We start from the raw sequence: 16,147 nt of genomic DNA, 5'->3' as shown, positions 1-16,147 counted from the left end.
GACTGAGCACACAAAGTCATTTCAGATAGGTCACTGAACACCAATTGGTAGATTACCACTTTGTCAGTACCAATTGGGGATGGATTTTGAACTGCTGCTGTAGAAATGAAAGAATCCATAATCCCATTATCAAGCACCGAACCATCCCATCTTCCTAATACTTTGTTTTATAATCTGATCAAATCCTCTCTACCATGGATTCAGACAGGGTAAACTCCTCTGAATTTGTTGAAAAGATGAAGGAAGAGCAAACCATAATGTGTCTTCATTGTTCATGTTCCACTGGGAGCCATGCCTCACTGACTAATACAATTTCTTTCAGGCAGTTCAACACATTCTAAGGTTTTCTTTTAAATTATTTCTGAGTAGATAGTGAGGCTTTGTAATGTGATCTTTCAATTTTGAATATCACATATATGTTTTGTAGCTGCGTCTGGGTTACTAAATATGCTGTTCATGGCTGGTAATATTATAATTCACAAATTAAACAAATCTCAGCATTTTGATAATTCAGTCCTGGGTGCTGTAATGAACGCTAAGGTAAACAGAAAAATAAACGTCCGCTTTTCAGTACAAAAGGCTAAACAACACGCCTCATTTAGTTCTATTTAGAAACAATTTAATCTCTGCGGGTGATGCTATGATAGTGCTCGTTAAACTGTAATTTTATTGGTGACAATGTGTTTTTTTGTGATGCTATTATTCTATATCTCACCCCCCCAACATGCTTAGCTCCAGTTTTAAGATTAATAATTTCAATATAACTTTCATTTTAAAAAAGAATGATAATCTAGGCCATATACATTATGTAAGGTTACCATAGTAACAGTTTCTCTGAGGGGAAAACTGGCTGTCTGTAGTTTCCACAGAAACCACTCCCTGCTGAGAAAGGTGCCTTGAAGGGAAGGGATGAGAATATAAATGAGAGAGACAAAAAGACACACACACACAGAGCGATGTCATATGATCTCTGCAGCATCTATACACTGTAACAAAGTCAGTCATATTTTTTTTTATGTTTTTAGTTTGTAGTTTTTCGTTGCAATACCAGCTTCCCTATTCTCCAATCATGAAAACTCTGATTTGCCAATCCCTCACCTCCATGGAGCTGGGTTTGTGGCCTGTGATTTGGAAATGTTCCATGCCTGCAGAGAACTGAAACTGATTACATCAGACGTTAAGGTCCAGGGCTCTAAGAATCACTGCATGGGAACATTTAAATGGTAAATGAGAGCTTTCTTTTTATTTTGTCTGAAAAATTCAACAAAGCTGGATATGGAAACATTTCCTTTTAAAATGAAGAAAGGGAGGGGAGGAGTAATTCTTTATTAATTCTGAAGAAGGTGGGTTTTGTTCTTGTTTGAGGGTAGACATGCCTTCTTAGGAAAGTGTCTGGTGAAAGGTTAGATAATAGTAAAAGACAAATGAACTTTGTTTTCAGATTTTGCTGCTTAATGTCATCGTGAAAAAGCATTGAATACTATTTCCAAAATCCTTTTCTTCAGAAGAAATAGTGCTGATTTATTTTATTTCTTCAAGGACAATAACACCATGACATTTGTTCAAGGGTTAATGTAGCCTTAACTACAGATTAACATGCTGGCTGCCTCATCTTCATCCTATCATCTCTCTGCCTCTTTATGAGGGAAAGAGGCTGACATGGTTATTAAATCTGGCAGCTGAGCTGCATGCACGTAGGAAGCAAGTAGAGCAGAGCATATAGAAAATGAGTAGCTTTCAGATAGCAGCCTTCTTTTCACTGCTACCAGGCTTGAAAGGCAGGCTATAAAAAAGCTCTTTCTCTTCTTTGTGCTGGATCAGTGCACAAATATCGCAAACACAATTGCAAATGTAAGTATTCCTGGCCTGTGTGCTGCTTTCAGATTGCTAATTAAGGTTTCTAACTCCAGTGTCCTGGCTGAAAAAGCAGTGAGATGAAAGCCAAAAGCATCCCCAGTGAGAACGTTTCTCTGCAGTATTGTAATGGTTTTCAGTGAAAATGCTAGAGAGAGAAGGAGATACTTGGTAGATTTACAGGACAAACAGGTTACAGTTGTGTTAGTTGATTTTTAGGATGTCTGTACTGCTTTGTTTGTGACGGGAAGAGGCAGAAGCCTGATAGAAATGCTATTAGATAGTATCTGAGGTAGAAAGAGAAAGATACCTCTGCATAAAGAGACTATTTGCAAGCAAAAAGGAAAGGAATTTCTCCTGCCATTTTTCACCAGGAATCCTTTTTTTATTTTTATTTTTATTTAAAAAAAGCAACATACAAACAAACAACATAGAATTGGACTTCTGATTAAGAAATTCTACAGTAACTTATTATAGAAGAAAATCCAAATCTCCATCATCGGGGCACTATTTAGCTTGCTTCTGAACTGATAAGAACAATGAAAATAGCAGGGTGAGCAGTGCATGTTTTTCACCAAATCTTTCACTCTATGTAGTGGGAGATGAGCTTTGTTTGTTGTAAGGCATGAATACAGAATAACGTGGTGGTTAGGAAGCAGAGGAGTTGCAGGTTTCTCAGCGCTGCAGACAGGGATTGTAAACAAGATCACAGGAGTTGGTTGGTATGTTTTGTGCTTTTTATAACGTGATCGTAGCATCAAAGATAATAGCATCTTGGTTTACAATCTCCTATATAATGCAAGCATTTTATAGTGTGGTTACTCCACTGCAGTGAATTTCAGTTTATAGTTGGTGAACTCTTAATATGCTATGAATGAAATCTGGAACCAGTACAGCATACAAATTTCAGATAACTGCATCAGAAATGCCTGCCATGTCCAGTTTGTTCGAGTTGTCATGTCATGTTTATTTCTTTACCGGGTTTGTCATTTACTAGGGGCTGTCACAGTACTGTGAACCCTTTTTTGACCCATGCAAAAATTTAATTACTGCAGTTCTTTTAAACAGGTGACCAGCATGAAGTGGTTATGAAGATTTGAAGTGATTATGAAGATTGTATTTGTTTCATGTGTTACTGTATGGCAAATAAAGGGCCAAATGCATCCCTGGTGTAACTCCTGTGATGTCACTGTAGTTGCGCCAAGGATGCATTTGGCTGCTTTTGCTGAAATTCAGGCACCAGTGAACATGTAGATGTCTCTCTCCATTGCAGCTACTTATGCGTCCCTCCCTACTTATATATGGTGATACACGTTCCTTCACCATTAGCTATTATGAAAATGGTCACCTTTGATTACAATTGGTAGAGTTAGGTTTCCCCAGGCAGATTGGCAGCAAGCCAACTGCTGAAACAAGTGGTGACCTCTAAGGACTATGTCTATCAGAAAAATGTAAAAAAGATTAAAATAGCAGGCATCAAGGATAGTGGGGCTAGGGAAAGGTTGCCGGCTGGAGATGACATTAATCTAATGGCAGCTTATTCAATAAATGCTGAAAGCCAAAAATAAGTCCCTTGAATGCAGAGAAATTATCTATGACTTCCCTGAATCTATTCAAAAGTTCTTCCAGGAGAATTTGGAACAGGGCTTAAAAATCTGTGCAGGATCTTTCTGTCTGCTGTGCTTCCCTTCAGAATCCAAGGTTATTGTCTCTCTCTCTCTCTCTCTCTCTTTCACACACACACGAAAAATGGGGGGAGGCAGAGTAAAAAAAAACTGTTTTCTCTTGCAGTTGTGCTTCACATTGTACCAGATTTCATCCAAAAAATTTCATCTCTGCTCAGAACTGATGGTGCCTAAACAAAGTTCAGTGATGCACAGATATGCAGTGAAATTTGCAAATGTGTGCACTGACTTTTTAGGCATATGCTCACTGAATGTTAAACAACCCCTGCAGTTCCTGGTGCTGCATCCCAGAGACAGAGCTTCACTTTCTATTATGCACATTAATGATATTAGACTTTTTTTATTTTTAAAGCACTGGAGTCTGAACATCCTTGTGTGTGCTACAGTGTCCTACCTCTTTGCAGATAATTTTTTCCCTTGATTGAGAGAGAGAGTACATAAGCAGCCCTCCAATATAGGGGGCACTAATGGAACTAAACTGGTTTGTTTGTTTTTTTCTGCAAAATACTTTGGATGGGTGTGAAACTGCCAGATTTGCTACCTTGGTATGGTATGGAAAAGGTACCTAGACTATTTGGCTGAGCTATGGGCTAACCTATTATTTTAAGGTTGGCCTCGTCCTTAGAGTACTAACGGGGAATACAGTCCACTCTTGACATTTACTATTGCAGTAGTGACATTTGTCCTGGATTTTTTGGTATTTTCCATTCTAAATGGAGATAAAGGCTGAGGTGTAATAAATGGCAAAATATTAATTATGGTAAATCCATAAGCATCTTCATTATGCTCTGAGGTACTGAAGATGAAGAAGATCCTCTTCTCTGTAGTTTCCTTGTTTTTTTTCCCCCCAGACCAGGGCCCTGCCTCCCTCCCAGTTACTCCTCCCCACAAAGAATATTACCCTTCCTATTTTCTTAGTGCGTATGGCCCTAAAACTAGAACAAACTTTGTGCCCCAAGCTGACTGAGCTTCCGGCCAGGGAGGCTGGCCCCTGGCCCCTCCCCTGCTGTCCCTCCTCCCCTGCAGCCATGCCGCTGCATGGGCAGCGCTCTGGGTGGTGGGGTTGCGTGCTCCTGCCGTGCAGAGCTGCAGCATGTCTGGCTTTGTCTGGGCAGCACTGCTGCCAGACATGCTGTTCTGAGTGGCATGGTAAGGGGGCTGGGGCCGGGGGTTGGATAAGGTGCAGAGGGTCCCAGGGGGCAGTCAGGGGACAGGGAGCAAGGGGTGGTTGGATAGGGCAAAGGTTCTGGGGGACAGTCGGGATGGGGATTGGATAATTGTGGGAGTCCCAGGGGACCTGTCAAGTGGTGGGGGTGTGGATAGGGGTTGGGGCAGTCAGGGGATAGGGGATGGGGTCCTGGGAGTGATTAGGGGCGGGGGTCCCAGGAGGGGGGTTGTTAGGTCACAAGGAACAGGGGGGGTTGGATGGGTCAGGGGTTCTGAGGGGGGTATACGGGGGGCGGGAAGTGCGAGGGGTCAGATAGGGAGCGGGGGCAGGCTGTTTGGGGAGGCACCTTCCCTACCCAGCCCTCCATACAGTTTTGCAACCCCAATGTGACCCTCAGGCCAAAAAGTTTGCCCACCTCTGCTCTATATGGACTAGCCACTGGAGGTGGACATGGCATACACTTCGCAGTTGTGTTGTAACAGCACCCTGTTTGTTATCAGGTTCACTGTTTCCCCTGTATAATTAATCAGTTAGTTAATCTCAACTGTTGTCTACATGGGTCTTTCACACAGCACTGGAGGGAGGAAAATATTTTTAAACAAACAAACAGGAAAATGAGTCAATGGAGTTATTCCTGATTTAAACTGGCATTAGCAAGAGCGCCAGAATGAAACACTGACTGATGATGATCTTGAACCACTATAAAATAGATTTAGGCACATTATGCAAACCAGAAATGGAATTGGAACATTCTTTTCATTAAAAACCTTGATGAAAAATGAAGACGGTTAGAACTCAATTACAATAAGTAATGAGTTAAGCCTGATACTAAGTCCTTTAAAGTAAATGAAAGTATTTCCATTGAGTTGAATGGGCTTTGGATCAGGCCCTTATTATGGTTCCATACAGACCAGATACTCTTGTATTTGACATCTCAGATCACAGAACACATCGGATCTCTTCTGCTCCCAAAACAGGTTGCTTGTTAAATCCTGATAAATAATTGCTTTAATAATTGAAGTTGCATAAATGAAACTCTATTTGGCTGTTGTTGTCCTCCTGTGGCAAGAGACTGCAGAACCTATTTCATTGTTTGACAAGATGATTGTTTAAAGCACGTTCAGAAAACTTGAAGCTCTCTCTCTCTTCTTATTTTCAAATGTGAAAGGAGACAGTAATTGTCAAGAAAGCATACGCTTCCATTAAAACTGCACATCTCCTTACTGCACTGTTAAATTACAGTTTACCCAGTTTTCTTATCAAAGGGGTAGCCATGTTAGTCTGGATCTGTAAAAGCAACAAAGAGTCTTGTGGCACCTTATAGACTAACAGACGTTTTGGAGCATGAGCTTTTGTGGGTGAATACCCACTTCGTCGGATGTTTTCTTGTTTGCTATTTGAATCTGAGTTCAATATTTTTTTTTGTTTATATATAGCAAGTAGTCGTTCATGAGTCATTCAGGAGGATGCCAAAATCCATTTAGATATTTTTTTGTAGGTATGTAATTAAAAATAATAATAAAATGGCATAAAACTTTCTGTGACCTGATTCAAAGTAGTCCTGACCCACCGGTAATGTTTCCCTTAAGGTTTTTAATATCCAGCTATTAATTTAATGAAGTGTATTCATCTAAATTGAATTACCTCACCAAAACATAAACGTTAATTATGAAACAGTTGTGGGCCATTGATAATGATTCCTTTAAGCCCATTAGTATAGAGTCATTAACTTAATGGAGCATATTCACCTACATTTAATCACATCACCAAAACATTAAAATTAAAAACTCCCATGTAACAGCTATAGCATAGGTTTCAGAGTGGTAGCCATGTTAGTCTGTATCAGCAAAAACAACGAGGAGTCCTTGTGGCACGTTAGAGACTAACAAATTTATTTGGACATTAGCCCACGAAAGCTTATGCCTAAGTAAATTTGTTAGCTATAGCATAGTTCATTCCCATCAAAGAGTAATTTCACACATTCATTCATGCAAGTTCTGATCCTGCACTGTGATCCATGCATGTGGACAAGGTATCTCTGTACAGGAGCAGCAGGCTATCAGCATGCGTCACGGTGCCTTAGTTAGTACTATCTGATAAAACCTATCCCTTTGCTCCTCTCCCATCTCAGCTGTAGATTTCAGTAGAAGTGTTGGCTGGAAAACAATAATTCCGTTTCCTGAAAACTTCTGAGGTTTTGGCATTTGGTTTTGTTCTACATTGGTACAAAACTGAGACCCTTGGAACTTTTCCATTAAAGAACCAGGGAGCAGGAGACTCTGGGATGGCCAGTAGGACACTGGTTAGGGCACTCCCCTGGGATGTAAAAAATACAATTTCAAGTCCCTGCACTGACTCTCTGTATCTCAACCACTCTGTGTAAATTATTAAATATTCACTGGGCCAGAGAGAGGGCCTGAGACTGTAGCCTGGTGGTTAGAGCACTGAATTAGGCAGAGAAGGGAGTTGAACCTAGATCTCCCAGAACCTAGATAAGTACCCCAATCACTGGGTTATTGGCTATTCTGTGGTCCCCTTCTCCCTTTGCTGGTTTTGACAGAGATTTCTTCCTGGACTTGAGAAATCATCCTGTCAAAAGCAGTATGCTTCCACAAAAGGTTTTGGTTTGATTAATCAGCCTTTTCCAACAGACAAACATTTCAGTGAAAAATTCCCAATTAGCTCTATACAGTAATACATCGCACAGTTGTAAACACTGCCTTTTGCGCTCATTTTTTTTTTAAAGCCAGTGTGTGAACTAGGCGGGGTTTATCATGTACATAAGTTAGGGCTGAACCTGCCATCCAGTCTCAGACAAAACTCCCAATGACTTGCAAAACCATCATATAATATGATCTTCAGTTCTGAAGTTTGTGTTATCCCATTTACTCAATTTGTACATACTCTCCCGATCATCATCATCATCATCATCCTGGAGAGGTTGGACAAACTGAATAAATGGGATAACATAACTCTGCATATTTCATATATGTTCCCTCTACCTAGACATTTATGTTATACCCATCACTATGACTTCTAGCACTGGTTTTTATTAGGTGTGACGGGGTCAGGCCAGACAGCTACAGGAGAGTGGCGGAAGGCAGGTATATTAGCCCCAGGATAAGCAGGTCCCTTTTCCCTTGGTAACTGAACAGAGGTTACTCTAGTTTAATTAGGACACCTGGGGTCAATCAAGGGCCTGCCAGAACCTGTTAAAAGCTTCCCCTCTAGCCAGATAGGGGCATGTGATAGGAGCTGAGGGAAGAAGGTGAGCTACTGGAGAGCTGGGCAGTCCAGATGCTGACAAGCACCAGGAGAGAAACCACAGAGGTGAAGGGCAGGAGAATCTCTGCTCAATGTGGTGGATGCTCCTTCTGGGCCCCAGAGGGCTGAGGGAAGAGACCTTGCCGGAGGGAAGAAACTGAAGTGGGTGTTGGGTCTGTTATCACCATGCTCGGAGGGGCTACCAGAGGCTCCTCTCCCCATCAGGGAAGCTGGGAGGAACTCTGCTCTAGTGGAGTTTTTCTTATATTACAGAGAACAATGAACAAAATGGTTTTGAAAGATTACTTGAGGGCATGTAAATCCTCATACATCCAGCTTGATCTGGATGGATGAAGCGGTATTTTATCAAGCTGGCTGGTTAGTAGTTTGAAAAGGATTTTGCAGTTCTTATTAGTTAAGGGATAATAGGACAGGTGCCTCTTTTTATGAGGCAGTAATATGGTTCCAAATGGACAAACTAGAAGGCCAAAGGCCAAATAATTTATCCCCCATGAGAGATCTTGCTTATTACCAAGAAGGTCAGGGTGTCCTCTTCAATCATTCTCCATATACAGCACCATTACACACCCTAACCCAATTAAAAATACACTATAAACTAGAATGAACCCCATGTGTGCTTGTTCAGCCTTTGTGCTTGCCACTCCCTAGTGCTGAGTCTAGTTGTCAGCTCCTTGCAATTCAGTACGTCTTCTACTTTAAGTGATGCTGACCTGGAAATCTATGGATTGTAATTGTTGGTTAGGGCCACAAACAGAGTAAGATACACAAGAAAAGGTTAGACTTAGTCTATTTCACATTCCTCTAATTCAGTTCTAAAAAGTGGAATCAAGGATCTGGGGTGGGAGAGGAGTGGAATGTACTGAACAAGCAGGGAACAAGGTGTCATCCAAGCAGTTATGTTCTGAAGTTGTAATGTGGCGATACAGCTCCATGGTTTGCCTGGCTGAGAATTTCCTTGAGAGTATAATCAGTGCTATGGACCAGTAAAAGAAAAGTCTAATACATGATTTCTCATCACTGAGAGATTTATTGGGTGAAATACCGCTCCCACTGAAGTCATAGATGCATAGTGGTTTTTTGTTTTTCTTTGTTTGTTTTAAGGCCAGAAGGGTCCATTTTGATTATCTAGTCTGACTTCTTGCATAACACGTAGAGCTGGTTGAAATTTAGAAGTTTTATTTGGGGTTTTTCATATCAGTTTTATTATCTTTACATTATTCATGACACGTCAATAGTTGTCTTGCATAATATACATGTGCTACTGATGTCATAACATGATATAATAGTTGAAACATTGTACTATTTTTAATTTATTTTGTTTCTAAAATCATTAAAGGCAGCTGCTACTTAGCACTCTTTTCTAGATCAGTGTATCCTGTTGTAATGAAACAGTATGACACTTATATTATTTCAACTATTATGTCATATTATGGTATGTCAAGACTAATCATGCTGACATGTCATGAAACAATGCAAGAGTAATAAAAATCATATGTACATGATAAAAAAATAAAAATTGAAACCAAACTTGGACATTTTTTATTTTTTTCCCCAAAATTGAAAAAAAAAGTTTCTAAATGTTTTTCTGTCATGAGAAACTTTGTCAAAATTTGTCCAAAAATGGTTTAATCAAAACAGCTTTTTCCAACAAAAACCTGTTTTAATAAAAATGTTCCGATCAACTCTAATAGCACAGGTCAAAAAGCATCACTAAGTAATTTCTATGTCAATCCTATAACTTTTGTTGGAGTTACAGCATATAGAAAGTTATCCAGTCATGACTGGAAGACTTTAAGTGATGGAGAATTCACCAGAACCCTAGGTATGTTATTCCAGGGTTTAGCTACCCTGATGGTTAGTTTTTTGCCATTGACTTCAGTGGGGCCACAATGTTGCCCATTAATTTAAGAGTTTTTTAAAGACTGAAGTGAGAGTCTCTATACTGAAAAACTTAGTGAACTTTTTCTATAAAAAGTATTCTAATTAATTGACTAGTATGTAGGCCCCTCACTGGATTGAATCTGAACTGCTAGAATGTGTCATAAGTGCTATTCCGCAGACAGTGATTCCTCATTAGTTCTGGGGACCTGTTTTATGAGTTGGAGGATTTGAGTTCTATTGACTTGAAAATCTAAATGCCAGTGGTGTGCAGTCTAGTGACAAATGTGAAACTCTAGGTGGTCATAGATTTGTTACAATATATTTAGCCCACAGACAAATTCAGTCATTAGTAAATTCTTAGGCATTAGGAAATTACTAAGTAAAAGGTAGAGCAATGAGCCTGAAAATTGGTTAAAGAGTTAAATCAGCTAATGCCAAACTTATAGCCTCAGGAACAGCAGACATGCTAATATGTGTTTATTAACTATCGGCCAAATTTTGTCCTTGTATATAAACAATTTTCATACTGAAAATTGTCAAGGCAGAAACTTTGCCCTATTATAGTCCAAACCTAACATACTGATCCAAACAGTGGGATGGCCAATGGCCTCTCTTTTCTCACCAAAATGGAGATTGGTTGATGTAGTTTTCAGAATGTGTAAGTAAGAATTTTTTTCAGTGTATTTTAATTTATTGTTTAATCATTAAAGAGCAGTTTTCAAGTAACAAACTCATGCTTGTGACATGGCTAGCTTGGTGTAGTGCTCATTATGAACACCACTGCATGGACCCATGTAAAATCCTGCACTCTTAGAAATCAATAGTTATTGATGAGAAAAGAAACAATTATTTTCATTGTAATTAGTGGGATGCTAGTGATGGGTTGGTTAGGCTCTGATCTTGACACTTCATACACTGAAAATTAAATAATTGCTGCTAATTCATTATTCCAAATAGCCTGTCTCAGAAAATGTAAACACAGAGGAAATAGTGCACAAATCACTGTTTCTACATCAGGGAAGGCCATAATTTATCACTGGATGGCAGAGAGTGGTTATGGCATTCTTTTCTGGCTCATGTCCATTTAAAAATAGTTCTGCCCTTTTAAAACAATTTCTGAACATTTTTGCTATGCTTTAAGTTGGAAGAGGGGAGGATAAATAGACACTGAGGGGCAGATTCTGCCTTCCATCTGAGTTCAGGCATAGTGGAGAGTGAAGACTGAAGAGAATCAGTTGTCTCTTCTTGATGCTCAGTCACATAGCCCTGGCACAAGTTAGAGGTGCACAAGAGCCCTTCTGCTTAGGGGGCAGACATGGCAACTGCTTCTGGGAGTAGTGTGGAGCTGGACAGGGAGACTGCCTTAGCCCACTGCACCACCAGCTGAGAGCCACCTGAGGTAAGCACTGCCCGGCCAGAGCCTGCACCCCCTGCCCCAGGTCAGAACCCCCTCCTGCACCCTAACTTCCTCCCAGACCTCAACCCTTTGCTCCATCCGGAAGCCTCTTTCCACATCCTGAACCCTTCATTTCTGGCCCCATCCAAGAGCCTGGGAGAAGCCCCGAGCCTCTCCATCCTCCCATGGGAATGGAGCCATGAGCACCGGCTTGTCCTGCTGTGGGAGGAAGCCCCGAGTTTCCATGTCTACCCCCCCCCCACGGCTCTGTGTGGCCCATGACTGATTTCTTTTTCTATGAGTCAGTGGCCCCTGATAGAAAAAAGGTTCCTCACCCCTGCTTTAAATTATTACCATGCTAAGCTATAAAAATTAAGAATAGATACAGGGCTCTCTGTTATACTGGAGATATAGTTCTTTGAGTCAATAGATTGTTGTCTGTATTTTGGAAGTGTCTGCCTATCTATACGCAGGGCAATCAATGGCTAAATATAAGAATAATTCCATTATAGTTTTAGTTACATACACAGAACAGATGCTGCAGGAACACAACTTTAACTAAAGAGGAATTGATAAAGAGCTGGGGTCTGGGGGATACAAGTAACTCCATCCATCGTTTTCCAAAATACATGCTGAATAACTCAATTGTTGCTGCTAACAGTTGCTGACTGTTTTATGCATGACAGACAAACTACGAGCTAAGATAGGAAAATACAGTGACAGTGGAGTCTTTTTCCATTCAGCAGGCCCGATTCACTCCCTAGGTTTCACTGGTTTCCACTGAACCCAGGCTCCATTGGTGAGCGCACTCGGGATTCAATGGCACAAACTGCCCACCATCTCTTGTCTCCAGGGGGGTCTAACATATGTTAACACAGCCCCAAAACTGAGTGGAGCCAGCCCAAGAGGCAACAGAAGTAGGCTGATACTCCTTGTTTTGGGCCTCTATACAGCCCTATTTGGTGCTTAAAACTGCCATTGCCTGACAGAAACTACCCTCACCCCTAACTCCTTTCAAAGTGTAAAGTTTTACACTGTTTCCTGAAGATGGCAGACTCTGTTCTCATCTAATATCCTCTGCCATAGCTGGGTCCCCTCAACAGAGAATGCTTCATTCTCCACTCTCAAAGGCTTAGTCCTGAGTTTTGTCATCTGCATTGTCCCAGAGGAGCACAGCTGTCATGGTGTTTCATAGATGAAAATTTGCTTGTCACTGTATCTGGAGCTTGATCCCTCAATTGCTTTGAAAACTGGCATCAGAAGCTGAGTGCGATTCAGTGGAGGGACTTGAGCACAGACCTGATGAACTTGTGGCAGAATAATGCATAAGGTAGGCAGCCACATTCTGGACCATGTGAATAGTCTTCCCATTCAGCTTCAGATAACCGTGAATTACAGTAATCCAGCCTGGAGGTGACAGATGCTTGGAGCTTTGTGGTCAAGTCTGGGAGAAAGGTACAATGTTTCCCAGCAAACTGGTGATTAAAGACGGTATATTGATGTATGACCAGGTAGCATATGATTTAGATTTCTCCCTTTCTCCATGTTTATAGCTCTCTAACTTCTTAACATCAGAAGCTTTCTATAATCAACTTATCTTCATTTTGGCTTTGTGCTCATTCTTATTACACTATGATACCATCATCCTTTTTAGACTTGCTCTTTTCCATGAGAGCTATTTTCTTCTCCACAGTATTGGAAGGAGCAGATGAGATTAAATAGGCACAAATACTCACTGTAGAACAAGACCACCCAATCAGATAGGTTCAGAGAGAACATTTTGAGGCAAGCCCCCTTCAGATACTGGTGAATTCTGTTACCGGAGTGCCATATAAAAATGATATCTGTGTAGGTATTGATAATGAATATTATGCACAAAAAGCTGGTCATGGGGATAGGAAGGGGAAGCGCAAGTTAGCCCATGAGGAGAGGATGGTAGGGACCTAGTAGCCAGAGAAGCCTGGCCCAGGGCAGTGGCTACCCTTCCCTTCCCCACCTTCCCTTGTTTAGGGCAGATTGACACTGCAGCCCTGAGAGGGGCTCTGGATGTCTGCTCTCTGTCAGTGCCCTGTAGCTGGATCTGAGGAGCAGCACCAGGGACTGAAGGTAATTACACCCAGAAAGGACCACAGGAGCAGGCTTAAGTCCCCCAGGGAACAGTGAACTTGCCCAGGAGTGTAGATTCTTGTAGGGGATCCAAGAGACTGGAAGAGACTACAGCCAATCCCAGGCTGAGGGTCAGCCAGCTGCACAAGGGAAAAAAGTAGATCTGATGAGAAACCTGGATGCAGCAGGAGACTAGTGACTAGCCAGGCAAAGAGACTGGGACAAAGGGTGGGGAACGCTGAAATTGGACAAGGAGCCAAGGAAAGGTGATTGGGGCTGGCAGCCATTGGGACTGGGAATTGTGAGAGGCACCTGGAGGCCAGGTGGTGGAGTTCTAGGAGGGACAGGCCCTCTCAGAGGTCCAGAGAGGCCCAGGCCCCTAACCATAATGAAAATAAAAAAATGACAACACATGAAAACAAAATAAGGCGCCCAAAAAAAGTGAGACATAATTTGAATATTTCTCTTATTTGCAGCTCTAAGCTGAGAGAGTGTCACTTTTTGTCCTCATAGGGATGTGCATAAAAACAAGTTGTGAAACTTATTAAATACCAAAAAAATTAACAAGTGTCTAAATTTGAGGCCCCTTTTGAGCTTGAGGCCCAAGCCAAATGACCCTCCTCCAGATACACCCCACCCACCCCGATTGGCCCTGAGGAGAGGAAAGACACAGATCAGAATTGGAGCTGGAAGAGAGGAACTGGAATGGTATGGGCAAGGAGACTGGGGACAAGGAGCCATGAGGATTGTCTCACCCGCTAGGGTGGCTTGCATCACAGTTTGACTACACCCCAAGTCTACAAGTCCCAGTAAATCCTTCCCTTGGACCCATACTGGAACAGTCAACATGGACGAAGTCCCAGGGGCCCTCTCTTCTGCTGTCCAATCTCTGCATATTCACATTCCATCCATGGGCACTCTTTCCCCATGTGCCCCTGTTGCCCACAGAGTATCAGGTTACTGAGCTCATTCCTATGGGTTCCTCCCCATCAGGGAGTAGGTTTAAATTATGAACGGGACCCAAATCTGACCTCAATGGCTCTGCCCTAGTTGTTTGTGTCAGACACCTCATCCAAGCTTGGCACTGAGACTTGCTGAGGTTTTCTCCTCTCTGTATGGGTAGCTTGGGTTGCTGGGATGGGGTTTGTTCATGTTTTTCATCACGCCTGGGGTTCAGTGTCTGCTGGCAGGTATCCTATCCTGTCAGTGGCCCTAGCCGATGAATAGGCAGAGGCTGTGCATAGTCCATCAATAGTGACCAATCGGCTATGAGAAAATTCTCCATCAGCTGCACCGCATCCAACAATGACTCGGAATTATGGTGGAGCACCCCCTCCTGGAAGCATGGATACAAACCACTTTGTTAAGACCAACTCCGTAACTTGGGCCCTGGAGTGCTCCCCTGCATGAAGCTACCACCAGCAATGCTCTTTTCATCATTGTGCCAGCACCTGGGGGCATGGCCCTTGGGGTAGGTCTTTGCTCTAAAGCACTACCAATGTCTCCTTGCTTAAAGCCAGGAAATCTAAAATAGTGGCCTTCACCAAATGTAGCCTTGAGCCAAAGCAGGTCAGCTGTGCCTGTCCCATCAGATATAGAGCTGAAACTAAAGCCCAATGCTCTGGGGGTTACTGAGAGGCCAGTGCCACCCTCTCAAAGATGGCAAGGAATGCCTCCAAGCATCAGCTGGACCCATCTTAGTTAATTTCACTGGCACAGGTGTCAGAGCTTTCCCTGGTATTGGGCCTGCAGGGTCTCCCTGGGCAGGGGATGGTGGTCTTAACTGTTGAAGGAAGTTTCTCTGGAGTTATTGCTGCTGGGACACAACTTCCTTCAGCAGCTGCTGTTGCTGCACTACTTGGATCTGCTGCTGGGCCATACACTGCTGCAACATCTGCTGCTGGAATTGCTGATGCTGGTTGGCCTGCTGATGCTGCCACTCTGCCACCCACTTACACCAGTGCTCAGGGTCCATCTTGGTAGAAGCTTCCTCTCATTGGACTGGTGTGGAGCCTGTTTCTGTCTCAGGGCCTTGTAACAGGCACCTGCATTCTCCACCAATTGTAGTGAACTGACACTCAGCCTGAGTTTGGCTGTAGTCTCTTCCAGTCTTGTCCCTGAGTCCCCTTCAGGAATCCCCACTCCTGGGCAAGCTCACTGTTCCCCATGGGAGTTAAAAGTCCACTCCTAGGATTTTTTCTGGGTCTTTTTACATCCAGTCCCTGGTGCTGCTCCTTAGGACCAGCTACAGGGCACTGATGAATAGCAGACATCCAGAGCCCCTCTCAGGGCTGCAGTGTCTGTCTGCCCTAAACAAGTTGGGGAGGGAGTCTCAGGCTGGGCTTCCCTGGTGGCTGGACTTTCTAGCAGCCTCTCTTCTTGGGAAAACCACTCCCGCTGCTTTGTGATCAGCTTCACCTTTTTAAATTCTCCTTCTCCAGGTAGAGCGTGCTCTGAAGGTGTGCCTAATTGGCATGGCCTGAATACAGAGATGCTTGTTAGGCTTGCGTTTAGTGGAATGGGTTATGTTCCATCACACCTTACCACCGCCTTCTTCCCACCAGACATGTTCCCCGTCCCAGTCTCCTTCCCCAACTAGTCCCCGTGCTCCCCTCCTGTTTGATGACTTCTCAAGATTCCTTCCAGCCCTACATTTCTATGATATCTTCAAGTTAGTGGGTTCAATAAAATTGTTGTGTTCTGAAAAGAGCTTCCTAAGCCTAGCTCTTAAAGATGTTTCAGAAGAAATCTGAATATTAATTCCAGTTCCCA

General features: G+C 42.6%; 1 protein-coding gene across 3 annotated transcripts in view; it reads left to right on the top strand.

The window, feature by feature from the left end:
- Positions 1–1,203: 1,203 nt before the first annotated feature.
- Positions 1,204–16,147, top strand: part of TRIM2 (tripartite motif containing 2) — a 109,896-nt gene continuing 94,952 nt past the window's right edge. For 2 of the 3 annotated variants that reach the window (XM_030563496.1, XM_030563488.1), the window contains exon 1: positions 1,739–1,851. The gene's annotated coding sequence lies outside the window, so the exon portion shown is untranslated. Of the gene's footprint in view, positions 1,224–1,738; positions 1,852–16,147 lie in introns of those variants that run through there. The other variant, XM_030563493.1, reaches the window with a different exon arrangement.

Source organism: Gopherus evgoodei, chromosome 5, assembly GCF_007399415.2.
Source record: "Gopherus evgoodei ecotype Sinaloan lineage chromosome 5, rGopEvg1_v1.p, whole genome shotgun sequence".
Taxonomy (NCBI): Eukaryota; Metazoa; Chordata; order Testudines; family Testudinidae; genus Gopherus; species Gopherus evgoodei.
Note: the sequence above shows the minus strand (reverse complement) of the source record. Positions and strands in the feature narration are given on the sequence as shown.